Source organism: Bubalus kerabau, chromosome 8 (assembly GCF_029407905.1).
Source record: "Bubalus kerabau isolate K-KA32 ecotype Philippines breed swamp buffalo chromosome 8, PCC_UOA_SB_1v2, whole genome shotgun sequence".
In the NCBI taxonomy this organism is placed as follows: Eukaryota; Metazoa; Chordata; class Mammalia; order Artiodactyla; family Bovidae; genus Bubalus; species Bubalus kerabau.
Window position 1 is genome coordinate 73,175,237 of NC_073631.1, and position 20,554 is coordinate 73,195,790.

Consider the following 20,554-nt stretch of genomic DNA (forward strand, 5'->3'; position numbering starts at 1 on the left):
TGGAACACGACTGAAACAACTTAGCAGCAGCAGCAGCAGCTCCCCGCTGAACTGAAGTATTGAATTGATTTTCAGCTAACAGATGATTATAGAGACAAGGAGGATTTTGCTTCTAACTTACTGAAGATCATTAAATTTGTCAGACACCTGCTCCATCCATACAGTTGGATGGGGGGATGTGAATACCAAAACCAAAAGTTACTGTGAAGACAATGAAATAACAGGTGTGAATTGTTCTGAGGTTCTTGGAAGCAGCTAGGTTGGCCCAAAGAACACTTGTTAATCAGCTGCCCTCTTAGTCTCAAAACCCAGTCAAAACAAAACACCCACAGGTATGTTTTTAACAATATTCTATTTTGCATTAATTAAAGGTAGTTTTTGATTATATGAGATTTGTTAAGACACAAGACTCTGGGCTCCCTCCAGATGAAGTGCTTATGGCTTTAGGAATGAAGTCAACGCAAGGCAGCCCTTTAAACAATACAAAGCACAGCATCTTATGCTTTGCTTTCCTTCAACACCTGAAGGGACTTGACCCAGGATTTGACCTGAAGGGACCTGTTGCAGGTGCAAAGATGTCTCCTGTTCATGGTGGCCCTTTTCAGCTGAGGGTCTTTCCACAACTTCCTGGAGGCCATGCTACTAGACCACTTTTCAGCAGATCTGTATGATGTCTAATATTTTGAAGCCATGAGAAACAAATTATTCTTTGGACTGGAACTTTTGGAGGAAATTAAAATATATGCAACTTTTAAATGACTTTACACATCTGAAATCATTTTATGGGCACAAGAGAATAATCCAAGAATGTGTATAATTTGGCTTCCCGGTAAAGTTTGGTACTTTTGAGACTGAGAGAGCTGAAATATTTTTGTGAGAAATGTGAGCTTTTCTTCTAATCACAAAATTTAAGAAAACGTTTAATTTATTGTTATTATTTCATTTTTACAAAAAATCACCTTCAAGATTCCTTTCCTTTGTGAGAAGAGAAAGAGGTGAAGCAAGGACTGCCCTCCTTTCACAGAGGGTCTGCTGGGGTCCCTGGGACAACGTGAAACAAGCCATGCCTGCCCATGGCTGTATCTGTTCCCTAACTGTTGTCTACTACTGTGTGTTCTGTTCTGCACCCTTCAGGGTGGAAGGAACAGGTGGTGAATCCATTACCCAAACCATCTTACTATTAGCCATATAGTACACACACAAAGTCCAGAAGAAGGAACAAAACAAATCAGGTCTATTCTAACTCATAAAGGTCTACAAGGCAGAGATTTGAGAAGGTCTTCTTTGCTCTGTTCAGTTCACACAACCTCCTCAGTGGGTCTGGCATAGGGCTGCCAGATATAATACAGGACACCCAGTTACATTTGAATTTCAGATAAACAAGGAATGCAGGCAGTATTTGAGACATATACAAATATAGTATTGCATACATTCCATGATTATCTGAAATTCAAGTGTAACTGTGCGCTCTGAATTTGTACTTGCAAAGTCTGGCCACCCTAATCTCAGGCCTTACTCCTGGACTCTTGAGGTCCCCCCGAGACATTCCTTCATTCATTCACTCATTCATTCCACAAACACTTCTGGAGCATTTACTCTGTGCCAGGCTCTGTTCTTGGCTCCAGAGAAAGAGTGCCAAATAAGATAGGCAGAGTCCCTGCCCTGTCCTAGAACATTTGGTCTTGTTGTAAAACAGACCAAAAAAAAAAAAAAAAAGATTTTAAGCAAGAAAGAAAATAAAGAATCAACAAGATAACTTCAAATGGTGATAAGTGATATGAAATAATGAAGAAGAGTGAGGTTGGCCCAAGTGAGCAGAGAAGGCCACCTGGGAGTGCTCTGTCTGTGGCTTGAAGGATGAAGAAGAGACAGCCACAGCTGGAGCTGAAGGGAGAGCAATCCAGGCAGAGGGAACAGCAAGTGGACAGCAAGTGGAAAGGCCCATAGATGAGACATGATTGGATTTACAAATGACAGGAAGGAGGCGAATGTGGCTGGATTGAGCAAGTGGTAACAGAAAAGGCTGGGAAGGAACTGCAGTGGGGTGGGGGTAGATCACATAGAGCGCTGTTGGTGCTGGGGAAATGGGTGCTGATTTATGGTTTTCAAAGATCACTCTGGCTGCTCCATGGAGAATGTATTTTAAGGAGGAAAGTGTAGGAGCTGGGAGACCATTTAGGAGACTGTCCCTACTGGGTGATGATGGTGCATTGGACCAGGGAGAAGAGGCTGATGGATTGGAATATGTTGAAGAACCAAGAGGAGTTGCTGGGGTATAGTGTGGAGAGTGGAGCAACACAGAGGATCCAGGATGATTCCTGGAAGCTTCTTGAAGGGAAAACCATTTCTCTCTCCTGCTTTCCTCCTCCTCTTAATTCTTCCCATTCTTCCCTCGTTCACTGGCTTTGTTTGTCCCTGCCTGGCTCAACCCTCCTGATCCTGCTCTTCTGCTGGCTTCCAGGCCAGATTCTCATTGCTTGAGGTCCATACCTGGCTTCTGTTGCTACTTGGGGCTGGGGCAGGGGGACAAGGAGGCGTTGAATGCTGAGGTCAGGGGAAAGAGGGAAGGGGCTTTCACCACAGTTGACCTTCCTTTGAACTCATCCTTGGGTGTTGTAAATGTATTGGGTCTTTTTCCCCTTCAACTATTATAACTTCATCTATCAATCTAGGCTCCAGAAAGGGGCAAAAGATGCAAGGTTTTTCTGTTTCATATTTTTCCAAAGAATAGCTTCCCCAGGTGGTGCTAGTGGTAAAGAACCTGCTTGTCAATGCAGGCAACTTAAGAGACATGAGTTTGATCTCTTGGTGGGGAAGATCCCCTGGAGGAGGGCATGGCAACCCACTCCAGTATTCTTGCCTGGAGAATCCTATGGACAGAGGAGCTTGGTGGGCTACAGTCCATAGGGTTGCAAAGAGCTGGACACAACTAAAGCCACTTAAAGTGAAAATGTGAGTCCCTGAGTCATGCCTGACTCTTTGGGACCTCATGGATCGTAGCCCTCCAGACTCTCCTGTCCATGGGGTTTTCTAGGCAAGAATATTGGAGTGGGTTGCCATTCCCTTCTCCAGAGATCTTCGCACCCCAGGAATTGAACCCAAGTCTCCTACATTGCAGGCAGATTCTTTATGATTTGAGCCACCAGGGAAGCGTCTTAGCACACACACAAAGAATAGGTACATTTCAAGTAAAAATTTCAGGCAAGAGTGAGAAAAGGCTCTCATCTTTGATAGTGGCTGTCTCTCACCTGTGAGAGTGGCTGGCTCTCACCCCTTGAACCCTAAGCTTGTTCTGTTTGAATTGTGACTCCAGCCAAGAAATTTCTTTGTCATTCCTAAGTTCAGAAAGAGTGGTAAATATGATAAAAAATGGTAAATATCTCAGAGAAATAATGTATGGAGGAAGGAAATGAGGCGGGAAGAGGGAAGGAAAGAAGAAGGAGAAAGGAAAGAAGGGAGGGACAGAGAAGGAGAGAAAAAAAGAGTAAGAGCAAGTTTTCCCACAATGATATCTGAGCAAAAATTTACTGCTTTATTTTCTTAATCTAATGGTGACCAAACCTCACCAACACAGACATAAAGCAGAACTAGACTGAGAGCCAGTACTGATTCATATCTGGGATAGAGGAGGCAATGACTTAGGAGGCAAAAAAACAAAACAGATGAGAGCAAAACCAAAACCACTCTAAACCACCATTGGGTTTAATGGTGACTCTGTAGCAGCTGGTGTTGAGAGCCCCCAGAGGGTGGGGCTGCCTGTGTCTCCCACCTTTGCAGCCCTGTGTTTCATAGACGACAGACGCGGCCAGCGTTCACTCCTGTACAAGGGAAAAAGGAAGGAGCCAAGCCCTCCTCTCTGGGCCCCATTACCTCATGTTTAAGGGAAGGGGTTGGACCGAATGAGCTCAAAGGTCCCTTTCAGCTTCAACGCCGTGTTCCCTCACCTTTTCTGTTTTCTCACTCCTGCTTCACTCTCACACATTTCTCTGTAGCCAACACTGTTCCAAAAACTTTCTTTTCCTTACCTCTTTTACAAGCTTCAGGCATTGACCAGAGTTCCAGCAGTTTCTGACTTCTGATGTTGGCAGCTTATTATATTTAGACCCTGAGGGAGGATAGATAAATAAAACAGTTGCTTAGTGGGCCAGAGTCATATACGCTAAAATCTTCATATTAGTATATAATCAAGTACCAGAGAAAAGATCTATGAAATTTAGATTTTGAACACTAGTTCCAAAAATGCAGCAGACTGTGATTATCACATCAAGCCTCCTTCTCTGTGAAGCCACATACAGCTGCTTTGAAAGACAATGGCTACCAAGTCGTGCATGGTTTGGAGACTGGCAGCTGGCCAGGGACTGGCTCCCTCCCCACAACTTACAGAACCCAGTGTAACTGCGTATGTGTTACTACAGAAATGAGTCAATCTTCTATTGCTGGGCCAGGCCCGCTTCTTATTTACATCTTGAAAAATAAAGAAAAAGAAAAGTAGAGTATTAGTCAGGGAAACTATTATTTTACCAAGCCATTTCAGCCACTGAGGATTTTTGTTTTTCCAGAGACATGAAAGATGATGGTATTTGGAGATAGATCAGAAAAGAATTATCCAAATATTTCTCAAGTGTCCCCCTTATTTTTCAGATTATAAATGAAGTAGAGGGGTAACATAAACAGGGATAACAGCCTTCTGATACTGTCAGCACTAGATGAACCAGTTAGAATGCTTTTGTCTACAGGGAATGGAAAATCCATTTATATTTGGCTTTAACAATATATTTATTTAACACAAAAAATAATTTTAATGTAAAAATTCTGTGGGTTCAGAAGCTCATTTGTGTCATCAGGGACATAGTTTTCTATCTTTCTACTCTTATTTTCTTAAGCCAACTGTCCTCAAGGTCCCAAATGGCTGCCATTGTGCCAGGCAGCACCCTGTGATGTCAGTATCGATGCCAGAAAAAGGAATGTCTCTTTCTGTCTTAGCTTCCATCTGAAGAGAGAGGAAAAAACCCTTCAAAAAGCCTCACCGCTGACCCCTCCCCCAACATTTTCATTGGTCATAATGGTGTTATAGGCACACACCTTCCTCGATCCTTTACTAAGTAAGGGAATGAGACTACCATGATTGGCTTAGGCCTGTGCCATCTAGTAGAGATATGTAAGCCACATATATATATAATTTTAAATTTTCTAGCAGTCACATTCAAAAGGAAACAAGTGACATTAGTTCTAATAATATATTTTATTGACCCCAACGTATCTAAAATATTATTTCAATGCACAACTAATACAAAAAATGAATCATGTTTCATTTTATACTCTTTTTTTAATATTGATTTTTTGTAATCTAGTGTATATTTTACACTCACAGCATATCTCAATTTGGATTGGCCACATTTTGAGGGAGCAAGAGCCATATATGGACAGTGAAGGTCTAGATTGAACAAGATTTATTGTCAGGGTTCTAGAAAGGAGTTTAACCTCCCCTGACATCATGGTCCCTCAGAGGAGGAGCTGTTTTCCTTCGTCTTCTTTGCTGTACCTCTTCCCATGATCCCTTGTTTGGAGAAAGTTACTCCCACCTACTCAGTCACCAAGAGAAACATGGAATTCATTCATCATTCTGGGCTCTTGTCCTTCCCTTATTCCTTTGATAAAACCACTCAGTAAGTTCTGGCAGTTCTGCCTCATACACATCTCTTGAGCATCCCTTCTCTTCTCTGTCTCCTCTGCTGTGGCCATGATTCAGAACCTTCTACCAGAATTCTGCCTGCATCAGATCATGTCATTGACTTCTGTAAGGCTCCTCAGTGGTCCTCCAAGCTTTTAGGACACAGTTCAGACCCTGTAGCATAGCACGTATCGGCACACGTGGCCTCATTCTCACAAGTTCTCTCCACTCGGGCCATGGAGTGCTGGACTTCTTGGAATGTCTTTGATCTGTTGTGCTGCTTTCATCCTGTTTTTACATGGAATTCCCTGTTTTTGGATCATCCTCACCCTCCCCCTTCTCCTTCTTCCCCTCCTCTTCCAGGGTCTTCTTCTTGGGAGCCTTCTCTACCCGGGTAGGATTAAGCACCATAAAGCCATGCTTGTCCTCTGCTCTTCTGCTGCTGCTGCTGCTGCTAAGTCGCTTCAGTCGTGTCCGACTCTGTGCAACCCCATAGACGGCAGCCCACCAGGCTCCCCCGTCCCTGGGATTCTCCAGGCAAGAACACTGGAGTGGGTTACCATTTCCTTCTCCAATGCATGAAAGTGAAAAAATAAAGTGAAGTCGCTCAGTCGTGTCCGACTCCTAGTGACCCCATGGACTGCAGCCCACCAGGCCCCTCCGTCCGTGGGATTTTCCAGGCAAGAGTACTGGAGTGGGTTGCCATTGCCTTCTGCGCACCCTCTGCTCTAGCACACATCAAGCTAACTGCGCTGTCTGTATCCTTTCTCCATTAGACAGTGAGCTCCTTGAGTGCAGTGGATGTGCTTTGATTTCTGCAACCCTACTGCATAGCACATGATGCCCACCTGGCAGGCAGGGGATGGCAAAGTAAAGCCTCCACACCTATTGAATGGATGGATGGATGAATAGAGGAATTCTATTCTCCTCCCAGTCTTTCCTCACCCATGATTGGAGAGCAGCCCTTTCCAGATTCCTCTTTGGGAGTTGTATCAGTTTCCAAAGGATGCCATAACAAAGTACCACAAACTGAGTGGCTTAAACATAAATACATTTTGTTTAAATAATATAAACAATGTTGTTTATATTATTTGTTTATATGATTTTGTATTATTTGTTTATATGATTTTGTATTATTTGTTTATATAATATAAACAAGACAATATAAATGTATTGTCTTCCAGTACTGGAGGCTGGAAGTCAAACTTTTGGTATGGTTGGTTCCTCCTGTGGGCTGTGAGAGACAATGTGTTCCATGCCTCTTTCCTCACTTCTGGTAGCCTCGGGCACCACTGCTTGGCTTGTAGATGGCGACCTTCTCCCAGTGTCTTCATATCATCTTCCCACTGTAGAGGTCTGTGGTTCCCAAACTTCCCTTCTTATAAGTTCAGTTCAGTTCAGTTGCTCAGTCGTGTCCAGCTCTTTGCGACCCCATGGACTGCAGCACGCCAGGCTTCCCTGTCCATCACCAACTCCCATAACTTGCTCAAACTCATGTCCATAGAGTTGGTGATACCATCCAACTATCTCACCCTCTGTCGTCCCCTTCTCCTTCTGCCTTCAATCTTTCCCAGCATCAGGGTCTTTTCCAATGAGTAAGTTCTTATAAGGACACCAGGCAAATTGGATTAGGGCCTTGTATTAGCTTGATCATTTGCAAAGAACTTATTTGTAAATAAAGTCACATCCACAGGGACTTGAAGTTAGGATTTCAACATCTTTTGGCAGGGCAAAATTTAACCTATAACAAGATTCACAGGTGAAGGCAGGTGTATTTATTTTCAATTGTTGTGCAACAGATTACCACAAATTTAGCAATTTAAAAGCATTCATACTTATTATCTCTCAGTTTTCATTGGCCAGGAGTCCAGGCACGGTTTAGCTGGTCTCCCTGCTTGTTCTCAGAAGGCTCTACTGAAAGTGTTGGCAGAATGCATTCTCATTTGGATGACTCAGGGAAACAATCTGCTGCAAGCTCATTCAGGTTGTTGGCACAATTCACTTACTTGTGGCTGCAGGACTGAGGGCCCTGACTCCTTACTGGCTGTCAGCTGCAGGCTGCCTGCAGTTCCCCGTCCAGGGTCTGTAAGGCATTTCTCAGTGGGGACATTTGCTGCTTCAAGGCTGGCAGGAGAGTCTCTCTTTGACTCCAGATGGAGTTACTAGCTTTCTTAGGCCCTCTTTCTTACTCTTTCTCCTTCTCTCTCCAATCATGAGAGGGACATATTCTATTGCCCTATTCTGTTGGTCATAAGCAAGTCACAGGTGCCTCCCATTCTCAAGAGCAGGGGATTATACAGGGTGGTGACTAATTGGGATATGTCTTATGTTAGGGTATGTCTGCCACGATTGGTATGATTGTTTCTTAGTCTCCCCAACTTGCCCATAGCAGCTTTACTCTATTTCAGTCTTTCAGGTTCTAGAAAATCTAAGGAATCAGGGGAGGAAGAGGAGTCATGTTCAAGAGAATCTAGTGGCCCCAAAGGAGAACATAATGTAAAAAGTTAAGCTTTTGTTGAATTGATTGTAATTTAATATTAAATGATATAAAGTATTTAAATGCATTCAAATTGTATTATTAAAGAGCATTATTTGATACTGAAAAAATAATACAGACATATAGTTATATGGACAGCAAGGAGATCCAACCAGTCAATCCTAAAGGAACTCAACCCTGAATATTCATTGGAAGGACTGATGCTGAAGCTGAAGCTCCAGTACTTTGGCCACCTGATGTGGAGAGCTGACTCACTGGAAAAGATCCTGATGCTGGGAAAGATTAAAGGCAGGAGGAGAAGGAAGTGACAGAGGATGAGATGGTTGGATGGCATCACCGACTCAATGGACATGAGTTTGAGCAAACTCTGGGAGATGGTGAAGGACAAGAAAGCCTGGTGTGCTGGAGTTCATGGGGTCACAGAGTCAGACATGACTTAGCAACTAAACAACAACAACAAATACAGACATAATAATGATAACAGCTGATATTGAGGGCTGACCATGTGCCAAGCAGCATTCCAACACAATTTAGCACATGATACTCAATTCATCCTCACAATTGACCTATTATTCCCATTTTATAGATGGTGATACTGACATATAAAGGGGCCAATGAAAAGCCCTAAAGTCACATTACAGCAACAACTAGTAGATGTTAGGTTCAAATATCTGACCCCTAAAGTCTGCTTGATGGCACAGCCCACATTGCTAACTATTAAGCTTGACTTGCTGCCTCTGGAATGGTGTTTCTCCAAGCAAGTGATGTGAACCTGCCAACATTTGCCTTTGTGATTCCCATTCTCAGTCTTATGACTGATCTAGTCTTCATGAATGATTAACTCATTCAATCAAACTATAGAAAAAAGTACAAACATCTTACAAGGCAAAAGGGCCTTGTTTGTACTGAGATATTTCTCCACTGGTCTTAGAGAGATTCAAATGGTTCTTCTACAGTGCGACATCTTTAGTTTTAACTATCCAACCTCAATTTTCCTGCCTTGTTTGCCTCTGTCCACTCAAATTGGGAAATATTTAGAGTATTGTCAGTCATACCACTTAGGAGTCTAAATGTCTGTGAACAGATATGAATATTTTATTTCATTTTCGAAAAATGAAGATAAGCAAAAATCGGAAGGCATAATTTCCACAAGGATGTTTGTGACACTGGAATTTTGGGGAGTGCTTTGTATTTGTGATGTGTATGTGATGATCACATAGGTGGCTGAAGATTCATTGATATCCAGAAGATAAACCACAAGAAAAGCAACCAGGAACAACTCGATACTGGCTGACTTTTCCCAGATCCTTGTGTCTTACCTGGAAATTTGTGCTTTGACTCAGATCCTAGCTATGAGTGTGAAATCTCACAACAAAAGGAATTAATCATTTAAGTTCTATGGGGAATTCTGGTCTTTTAAAAATCACTTGCATACCATTTCTCTGGGTGACGTTTTCTGATCGGCAAAGCTTGAGTCATGGGTCTGTTAACTTTTTACATATTGTGGCTACAATGATATAATTCAGGATCTTCTTAAGGATGTGAAAAATTTTTTGCTGTCTAGTGACTAAGGACTTTCTATTTTCAATCTGATGAGGTGTCATTTGGGGTGCTATGAACTGTACATACCCATTTACACATCCTCTGATGATTAAAATGGAGCTAGATAACTTAATTAACAAAAAGAAAAAATAAAATTATTATGGTGTTTATGCAACATCAAAAAACCTACTTCTTGATGCTGAAAGGCACAAATGTAATCATCAGGCATTTGGCAATGTCTAAAAATTAATTTCATTGTTGTCTTCATCTCCCAATCAAAATGGTATTACGTTTCCTTTCTCCTTCTCTGCCCATTCAGCATTTAGAAGAGAAAGGAAGTAGTTTTCAGCTTTTAGCTGCCATTTTCTAACTGCATGTGGTCCTGAGCATGCTCACCTAAAATCTGTTTCTCTCTACCCCTCGCTTCCACTCCATATTTTTTTTTCTCTTTATGTACTTTAAAAAGCTTACCATAACATTTTTACCATAAACATAAACATTTAAAAAGTTTACCATAACTTTTTTACCATAAACATAACTGAATCTTCATAAATCTGGAGGATAAGACACAAGAAAAATATAGAGGAATTAATCAAAACACAAGGATGATTTTTTTCCCCTCTTCTGAATGTCAGCTTTGAAAAACTCTTACTGCTAAAGGCCAGAATAAATGTTAATGATTCAAAACAAAGAAGAAGGTTGTATTTGTAGCTGTACTGTGAAAAAACACTTGTTGGCTTGAGTGATATCCTTGAACTGTTACAGTTTTTTCCTCTAAAAATGCAAGTATCTTTTCTTTTTCTGTTAATTTTTTAAAAATAAATTTATCTCATTTATTTTTGGTTGTGCTGGGTCTTCATTGCTGCACACAGGCTTTCTCTCTAGTTGTGGCTATCAGGGGCTACTCTTCATTGCAGTGAACGTGCTTCCCCCTGCTGTGGCTTCTCTTGTGGAACAGGCTTAGGCACATGGGCTTCAGCAGTTGCAGCACTCAGGCTCAATAGTTGTGATTTGAGGGCTCAAGAGTACAGGGTCAGTAGTTGTGAGGTGTGGATTCAGTTGCTCCATGGTGTGTGGAATCTTCCCAGGCCAGGAACTGAATATGTGTCCCCTGCATAGGTTACTAGTCCCAGAACTTCTGATTTAGTAGGTCTATAGTGGGACTTGAGCATATTGAAAAGCAGAGACATTACTTTGCCAACAAAGGTCCATCTAGTCAAGGCTATGGTTTTTTCCAGTGGTCATGTATGGATGTGACAGTTGGACTGTGAAGAAAGCTGAGCGCCAAAGAATTGATGCTTTTGAACTGTGGTGTTGGAGAAGACTCTTGAGAGTCCCATGGACTGCAAGGAGATCCAACCAGTCCATTCTAAAGAAGATTGGCCCTGGGTGTTCTTTGGAAGGAATGATGCTAAAGCTGAAACTCCAGTACTTTGACCACCTCATGAGAAGAGTTAACTCATTGGAGAAGACTGTGATGCTGGGAGGGATTGGGGGCAAGAGGAAAAGGGGACGACAGAGGATGAGATGGCTGGATGGCATCACTGACTTGATGGACGTAAGTTTGAGTGAACTCCGGGAGATGGTGATGGACAGGGAGGCCTGGCGTGCTGCGATTCATGGGGTCGCAAAGAATTGGACACGACTGAGCGACTGAACTGAACTGAACTGAGTGGGACTTGAGATTCTGAATTTCTAATAATACAAAATGATAAAACTCCAGATGATACAAAAGAACATAAAGGAGAAGTTTATGAGTCACTTAGAATACTCCCTAGAGATAAACCTTGCTAACTTTGGTTTGATATATGCTCTTTGATACACTCCTGGGGCAGACACTGCCAGGTATACCTGGTCTGTCCCCTTTACTGTATTCAAAACAACAAAAACGTCCAGCTGAAAATCAAACTGCATAGGCTCCCTTGCAGCTAGTCATGTCACAACAGTTATGAATACAATTTTGGCCAATAAAATCTAAGTAGAAGTGTACATGGCAAGGGCCTTCTGGAAACACTATCATCTTCTTAATTAAAAAAAAAAAGGTTCATCTGGCCTGTGTCTTTTGTACTTTGCCTTTTCTTTCTTCATGTTGCCCGGAGCTTAGATGTGAAGTCTGGAAGGACAGCTGTCATCTTGTGACCTTATGTGGAGGATGGTTTTCTGGGGAGATAGAAGGTGGTTGATTCTTTGAGCAGCTGCACCAGCTCTGTACTGCCTACTCATCAATACTTTCTACATTTGTTTCATGTCTATGTAGTTTTCCACTGATTGTATTTACTATAATTGAATTTTAAAAGGAATCCTTCATTGATAGACATTCAAGTCCTAATTTTTCCTTGTACCTATGAAAAAGAGCACAATTCCTGAGGTTTGTTCTTGGAAGAGGAAGACTTGGTCATCTTCTCCCCACTCTGCTCACAAGGATGGTCTCAGTTGTGCTCCCTCCCTGTCCCAGGAAGATCAACTACAGAAACAGGGAAATATGCACCTGTCGTATATGGTCCTGCATTTCTGGCTTGAATAAGGAAATCCCAATGATTTACTATATCTAAAAATTGTTGTATACCTGAGTTAGGAAGATGGGGAGGAGGGAAAAATGATAAAATCTGGATCATTTTAAGCAACAGTGTATATGGCCCTTATAAGTTCAGTCCAAACAAGTTTAGTCCCTTTTCACGATCTGGTATAAACTGATGAGAAAGATAGGCCTTCTGGCAACATATGATCTTATCTCTCACAGGAGCAAATGCTTGTACAATGAGACATCCATCCATCCCCCAAACTAACTTTCAGAGATAGTTTAGTCTAAACCAATGTAGAAAGGAATTGAAATTTAAAAACTCTCCAATAAAATAATATTACTTAAAATGAATCCAGTTTCCCTCACTAAACACACTACTTAATCAAACTGCATTCAAAGGTAATGACAATCTCACGGACTGTTGTTTTAAAACAATGGGTGGGTTTTGCTTTCCGTTTGGATAAAGGGATCATTTTGGTAATTTTTGCCCAAACAAAGGAAGCAGGCTACAAAGGCAAATTGATATTTTCTTCAGAGAAAAGTTTTGTCAGCAATTAAATAGATAAAAAGAAATGTCTTCAGTTTCAAAACATTTTAAGCCCCACTGGACATCTCAGTAAATTTATAATCTTTCCTTTTTTGCTGAGGCTTCTATAAATTCAAAACAAACTTATATCCCACTATTGAATAATCATATGACTCTTTATGACAGAAGGTTCTGTAGACTAGCCTTTAGCTACATGTAAAGAGAGAAGACGGAGGAGCCTGGTAGGCTGCAGTCCATGAGGTCGCTAAGAGTTGGACACGACTGAGTGACTTCACTTTCACTTTTCACTTTCATGCATTGGAGAAGGAAATGGCAACCCACTCCAGTGTTCTTGCCTGGAGAATCCCAGGGACGGGGGAGCCTGGTGGGAGGCCGTCTATGGGGTCGCACAGAGTCAGACACGACTGAAGCGACTTAGCAGCAGCAGAAAGGAGATAAGAATCACAAGCTGGAATCAAGATTGCCGGGAGAAATATCAATAACCTCAGATATGCAGATGACACCACCCTTATGGCAGAAAGTGAAGAGGAACTAAAAAGCCTCTTGATGAAAGTGAAGGAGGAGAGTGAAAAAGTTGGCTTAAAGCTCAACATTCAGAAAACGAAGATCATGGCATCTGGTCCCATCACTTCATGGGAAATAGACGGGGAAACAGTGGAAACAGTGTCAGACTTTATTTGGGGGGGGGGTTCCAAAATCACTGCAAATGGTGACTGCAGCCATGAAATTAAAAGACGCTTACTCCTTGGAAGGAAAGTTATGACCAACCTAGATAGCATATTGAAAAGCAGAGACATTACTTTGCCAACAAAAGTCCGTCTAGTCAAGGCTATGGTTTTTCCAGTGGTCATGTATGGATATGAGAGTTGGACTGTGAAGAAAGCTGAGTGCCGAATAATTGATGCTTTTGAACTGTGGTGTTGGAGAAGACTCTTGAGAGTCCCTTGGACTGCAAGGAGGTCCAACCAATCCATTCTGAGGGAGATCAGTTGTGGGTGTTTTTTGGAAGGAATGATGCTGAAGCTGAAACTCCAGTACTTTGGCCACATCATGCGAAGAGTTGACTCATTTGAAAAGACTCTGATGCTGGGAGGGATTGAGGGCAGGAGGAGAAAGGGACGACAGAGGATGAGATGGCTGGATGGCATCACCGACTCGATGGACGTTAGTTTGAGTGAACTCCGGGAGATGGTGATGGACAGGGAGACCTGACGTGCTGCTATTCATGGGGTCGCAAAGAGTTGGACACAACTGAGCGACTGAACTGAACTGAAGGAAATATTTTGAAATTTTCAAATGGGCAAAAGCATGGCTGGATATCCTTTCAAAGGAACATTTAAATCTCTGGGATTATCTGATCTTATAGGAATGTATACTCCTGTTTATCTTTGACTAGGCTTATTTTATAACTCTTTAAAAATTTATAGAAAACTGGTAAGAATGTAAATAATTCTTATCCATAAAAATACAGATAGTTTTGAAGAGTGTATTTAATTGATTCTTGCTTTATGGATAGACTAAATTTTGCAAATTCATTTCAAATGTTTTTGTTGCATTTATATTTTGTAGTACTTGGATTTCTCCTTTGAATCAGCTGTAATATCTTACTGATTCCCTCATAATTTATTTTTGACATGTGTTCATTTTATATTTTTATGAGCATTATGACTTTACCATTTTTGGAAAATAATTTTTTATTTCATTTCAAAAATAAAATGTACTTTCAAATTATAAAAGTAATATACCACTTATTTATAAAAATTTGGATAATACAGAAAAGAATATTGAAAGAAATTAGAATCATCTGGAATCATACTATCCACATATAACCATGATTAACAGTTGAATTGTTTTCCTCTATACTTCCTTTCTTAAAAGTGAAAGTTGCTCAATCGTGTCCGATTCTTTGCGACCCCATGGACTGTATGTACCTCACCAGGCTTCTCTGTCCGTGGAACTCTCCAGGCAAGAATACTGGAGTGGGTAAGCATTCCCTTCTCCAGGGGGTCTTTCTGACCCAGGGATCAAACTTGGGTCTCCTGTATTGCAGAGACAGAATCTTTACCATCTGAGCCACTGGAGAGGCCCTCCTTTTTTGAAGGGGTTTTTTAAACTAACTTTTAAAAGTTAGTTTTTTATGTATGTAACATAAATCAGCTTAAAAAGTCAAATAGTACTAAATGAAACACTACAGATTTCCTGTTGCATCTCTCCCCAGCCCACCAGTACCACTTCTCAGAGGAAATCACCTTCAACTCTTTTGGCTGCATCTCCAGGTGTTTGTCTCCATTTTACGAAATAACACGCTCTGCCCTCTGTCTCTTTAATTTTCAGTTTTATATATTAACTGTCGACTTTAACATCTTGGTAAATGAGGACTGAGTTCTCTCTGTCTCCACTCTATTCTTACCCCTTCCCCTCTCCCTATCTCTCTTAATCAGTTATATCACAATTTTTAGTTAGGAAAATAAAGAGTTGGCATTTATATAATTTTACCTGTACAAATCTTATTTGCTTCTATGATTACTACCGTGACCCCTTTCTTGTTCATCCTTTGTTTGTACTGGAATTGAAAACTGCCTATTTTTTTAATCAGCCTGATTTTCTGTGTTTTTACGTTCCACCCCCTCCCATCAATGTATAATTAATCAGTAGTCAATCTAAGAAAGAAATGGAAAATTTCATTTGCACCAACCTGAGGATTATAACCTGGGAGATAGCCTTTCAGAAAGCTCTGAGGACTGTTCTGCCTGTTAGAGGTCAAGGCACAGTTATATAAGTTTTTGAGACAAACGATTATATATCAATGTAACATATTGACAGTTTACATAGTCCAACAAAGCAGGTAGTGGGTTAGTGTGACCCATTACAGGAATGAGAAAGGAATGTTATCTGCTAAGGAGTTACGTTGCTGGCGCCAGGAGAAAATTTTGTGTGTGTGTGTGTGTGTGTGTGCATTCCTCTGTCTTCTAAGGGGATCCAGTTAATGTGTAACACAAAAGAGGATTAGAGGCTCAAATGGACAAAGACAGAACTTTATGTTTAAAAACTTTCTTTTCCTGCCTAAAAAATTTTTATTTCATCAACTACACCCCCAGTGCTCTGTCTCTACCGCATTCCTATCAATAATATTTTCTGTATACTCAATTATATCAATTAATTTTTCCCCCTGGGGTCTGTCTTTTAGAGCTCATGTATAAGGATTCTTTTTTAAAGCATTATCTCTTTTTTAGAGATGGAGAACAGAAGCAAAAGAGGTCAAGTAACTTACTCAGTCACATAACTAATAAGTTGGGTTACAAGTCCAGAGTTTATGCTCTTAACTACACTCTGCTACACTATGTTACTATGTCATTCTCTTTCCAATACTTTCTGCGTGGCCTGTACTGTCTTTCTGGGAACACTTAGGTCTTCTCTTTGGTTCTCAGCTCTCGCAATGATGAGCCTTGTTTGTATTTCATTTGTCATGCTAGGCTTTCAGTGGGTCGTTACTACGTGGAGACATGTTTTTTTCAGTTCCAGAAAAAATTTCATTCATTATTATTAGCACTTTTATTATTGCTATTTGATAATTTTCTTTCCCCCATTTCTCTTATTACTGTTTGGCAACTTCTATTATGCAGATGTTAGAATTCCCAAATTGATCTTTTCTTTTTTTCATCTCTTTATTTTCTTATTTCTTCTTTCCCATTTTTAAACTCTTGGACATTTTGTTTTATTTTCTTTTGTTATCTTTATCTTCTAATGTTCTGAACGAGTTTTAATTTGCTACCATATTCTTAATTGCCAAGAGGTCTTTCTTATTCTCCAATTATTCTCTTTATATCAAATTCTGTCCTTCCGTATCTCTCAAAGGATATTAATTACTGATTTTTAAAAATGTTTTTTTGGTTCCTTTTATGTTCTCTGTTTCCTTTTTGTGCCTTTGTTTATTCATTTAATGTCCAGCTTTCATAGGCTTTCTTCTAGTATCCTATTGTCCTTTTGTATTTAAGACTGAGATGCTTAAAGCTCACTTAACGTTCCATAAATGGGCAAGAATTGGTGACTGGTAGGCATCACTATAGGATAACCAGGTGTGGAAACAGTCTTTTGTTGGGGAACCTTAAATATCATTATCACAAGATATTCCCCGAATGCCATTTGGGTCTCCCAAGTGTAGAATCTTCCAGCCTCCTGTCTTTGTATTTCCAGTTGCAGGTTTTCTAAGATTTGGGTAGGGGATGAGGGCTGAGACCCTTCCACAGGGTCTATGGGCTCTCATTTAAGATCCCTGGTTTTAGTTCTATACCTGCTCCCTATCCCAGCCCTCTTATAAGCCTGGTGTCCTCTGAATTGGGCTTTTCCATTTCCAACTCTCCAAAAAGAAATCTCCTGGTACTTTTAGGAGGCTGTTTGGGAAACATGGTCATCTGGCTGTGTGGTCTGTCTGCGTCCAGACTGTAGACCAACCTCTGTGTCAAGCTTCTTGCCTGACCCCTGCCTCCCCTGGCATCTGGCATCTCCCAGTACAGGGTCTCTGGAATGCCATGGAGTGATAAAATGCCTCACATTTTATTGGCCTTGGGTGGTAACTTGATTCTTTTCTGCCAGGTCAGTTCCATCTCCTCTCTCTGCTATCTACCCTGTCTCCTATCATCTTCCTGTCCTGTCGTCTTTCCTGGAGCTTCTTTCTGCACATGGATTACTAATTTTTGATTTTCACTTAATTAATTTAGCAAAGTTTTAGGAGGGTGAATAGATAACTGTATGTGTTCTGCCTGCTGGGAATTCCCCTGTGCTTTCTTCATTTCCCTTTTTTGTTAAGGGTTGAACTGTATCCCCTCAAAATTCATATGTTGAAGTCTTGACCCTCAGTACCTCAGAATGTGATCTTATTTTTAAATAAGGTCATTGCAGATATAATTAGTTAAGATGAGGTTATATTAGAGTAGGGTGGGTCCCCAATCCAATATAATTGGTGCCCTTATAAAAAAGGGGAAATGTGGAAACAAACACTATCAGGATGCTGTGTGAAGATGGAATTATACTGTTGAAAGCAGTGAGGCCACCAAAAATAAGGAGAGAAGCCTGAAACAGACACTTCCCTGGCTCCTTCAGGAGGAGCTAATCTTGCCCAAACCTGATCTCACACTTCTAGCCTCCAGAACTGAGAGACAAGAAATTCCTGTTATTGAAGTTACCCAGCAGGTGGTGCTTTGTTATGGCAGCCCCCAGAAACTAAAACACTTTAAATATCTTATTTGATGTACCTATCTTCTTGGTCACCTCAAATCTTTTGTGGAAGGTGGGGAATAAATCAATAAAAGCAAGACTGAGGCTTTGATTATATCCAGCAGCAGCTTCTGTAACTGGCTGGAGAGCCTGCCAGGTAGGAGGTCAACTGTTCCTTAGCTTAGCACAGTTCCTGGAACTTAGTTTGTGTTCAATACATTTTAATTGTGGTTGTTGGTAGTATTGTTGTTTTAATTAGATGTATTTGGTACACTTCTAATTTTAATCGTTTCTTTCTTTCTAAATTTAATTTAGAAAATTGTTATAACTTCCCTGAAGGGATTATTTCATTCAATGAATCTCTGTGACAAACAGGCTCTGGGCTAGATTCCTACCAATGGGAAAGGAAAGGCGACAAATATAAATCAGGTGTGGTTCTTTCTCTTCAAGGTCTAATAAGTCACACTGACTTCTCACTGGTTTTGTTAAGGGCCTCTGCCTCATCCTGGGCCAAGTGAGAAGTTTTGGGGAGGCGATACAAAACAGAAAACGATTGCATGTTGCCGTTTTTTCTGCTAAAGCATCCCTCAAAAGGAAAGGGTCTGGGACGCTTAGACATAGTCACACTAAAAATCCCGACATTAAAGCTGCTATACAGTGCCTAAAACTACAGTAGTTGGGACATTTCTACAGGCAATAATATTAGAGGCACAGGCTTTTCGGGGCAAACGTTAGGAGCCACCTTATGCAGCTTTGGGGAGAAGGCAATGGCACCCCACTCCAATTCTCTTGCCTGGAAAATCCCATGGACAGAGGAGCCTGGTGGGCTGTAGTCCATGGGGTTGCTAGGAGTCAGACACGACTGAGCAAATTCACTTTCACTTTTCACTTTTATGCACTGGAGAAGGAAATGGCAGCCCACTCCAGTGTTCTTGCCTGGAGAATCCCAGGGATGGGGGAGCCTGGTGGGCTGCCGTCTATGGGGTCGCACAGAGTCGGACACGACTGAAGCGACTTAGCAGCAGCAGTATGCAGCTTTACTGCAGTGGTGAGTATCCTGGCTCAACTCTGTGGGTCTCCCCTGTGGGAGGCAGCTTCCACCCTTTTCCCAGCTGCGGAATTAGCCAGGCAGAATTTAGGTGGCAGGAACGTATAGTGTGCCGGTTGCGCTCCAGTCCTTTGCTGGGCAGCTGTGGCTACTTGCATAGGCCTGTGCTGTTTATAACTCAACATATTTGCTTCAAAGAACCATCTCGTTTTCTGACTCCAGCTGCCCACACTGGTTTGGCTGCCGCTGGAGTTTTCCAGCAGGCCAGCACGCTGCCACATCACTGCAGTGTCTGCCGTCATCCTCTGCAGTTCTGCTCTCCCAGTGTACCCAGAGTGCACCTCGGTCCATTCATTCATTTAACCACTGTGCAGTGAGCACCTACTTTGTGCCAAACACTGTTCAAGGCCCTGAAACTACGAAGACCAATGAGGTGCAGTTCCTCCAGGAGTAACTTGCAGCCTGCGAGGGTGGGGCAGGAAAGGAGGTTTGGGGGCGGGGTGAGGGTGGGAAGAGTGAAGACTGGCAGATGATTTATTGTGCAGATTCTTAGCCATTGGTGTTGGTCTCTACTACCTCGTTCCTCCATTTTAAAACCAGATCCTTTGTGGACCCCTGCCGCCTGAGAGCTTCTTTTTGTCTCTCCATTCATTGTCAGACTTTACTATGTGATGGCACCGAGTCAGTAAACACAATGTGGCTTCTAGCCTAGACTAGGGCCATACTGGTACGACCATGAGTCACTCACCTGCTCCTCTCCCCAACCCAGGAAGCCAGTTCCTTTCCCCGGGTTTCACTTACCTTTCCATTGCAGGTATGTGGTGTTTGACCAAACCTGTTTGACAGAACACCTGTTTGTCTCCATAGATGGTGCCTGGTCTGCCCTGGATGTCTTGGTTTCATCCTGCTTTTCCTTCTTTCTAAACAAGAACCCAACCATTTCCAGCCAGACGAGTATGGTCTCTTCCCTCTCTTGATCATTCATTTGGCTGTCATGGGTTTTCTTGTAACATCATTCATATTGGTGTTTGGTGGTGTTATTTTTGTTGTATCATAATTTGGCTTTTTATGTAGACCATGCGTGGTCCTTGTTCTCAGACCTAATAATATTCACCACTCCCTCTTGTGGAATCTGTTAAGACTGGGATTAGAGTTTTTCTTTTTCTTTTTAGTTAATTGGCTAATGTGCCAGCCCTGACCTGTGAGCCCACAGATCCACTCCTTGCCCTTTCCTGCTCTTCATCACAAGAGGCTGAATTTCCCAGGCTCCTACGTCAGCTGGCTTCTGTCTGGGTTTGGTCAATGGAAGGCACCAATGGGAACTGGATGGTGGGAGAAAGGGAGAAGCCATGGTGTTTCTCCTGTCCTTCCCTGTATCCATAGGTTCTTCTCTGATGTTACCTATGGCAGCTCCTTCATGGCTCCAGTCCCCAGTGGACAGGCCTGTTGTAGTTCCAGCTTCCACAGGGTGATCCGGCTTCTGGATTCTGGCAATACCACCTTTTCTTTGTGAT

At 41.8% G+C, this 20,554-nt stretch overlaps 1 long non-coding RNA gene across 1 annotated transcript; it reads right to left on the reverse strand.

The window, feature by feature from the left end:
- Positions 1–11,475: 11,475 nt before the first annotated feature.
- On the reverse strand, positions 11,476–20,163 carry LOC129658579 (uncharacterized). Its single transcript, XR_008717423.1, has 3 exons — positions 19,842–20,163; positions 15,474–15,528; positions 11,476–11,870 (listed from the first exon to the last, which is right to left on the reverse strand). It is a non-coding gene; the product is annotated as an uncharacterized LOC129658579 (long non-coding RNA).
- Between the last annotated feature and the right edge of the window lie 391 nt (positions 20,164–20,554).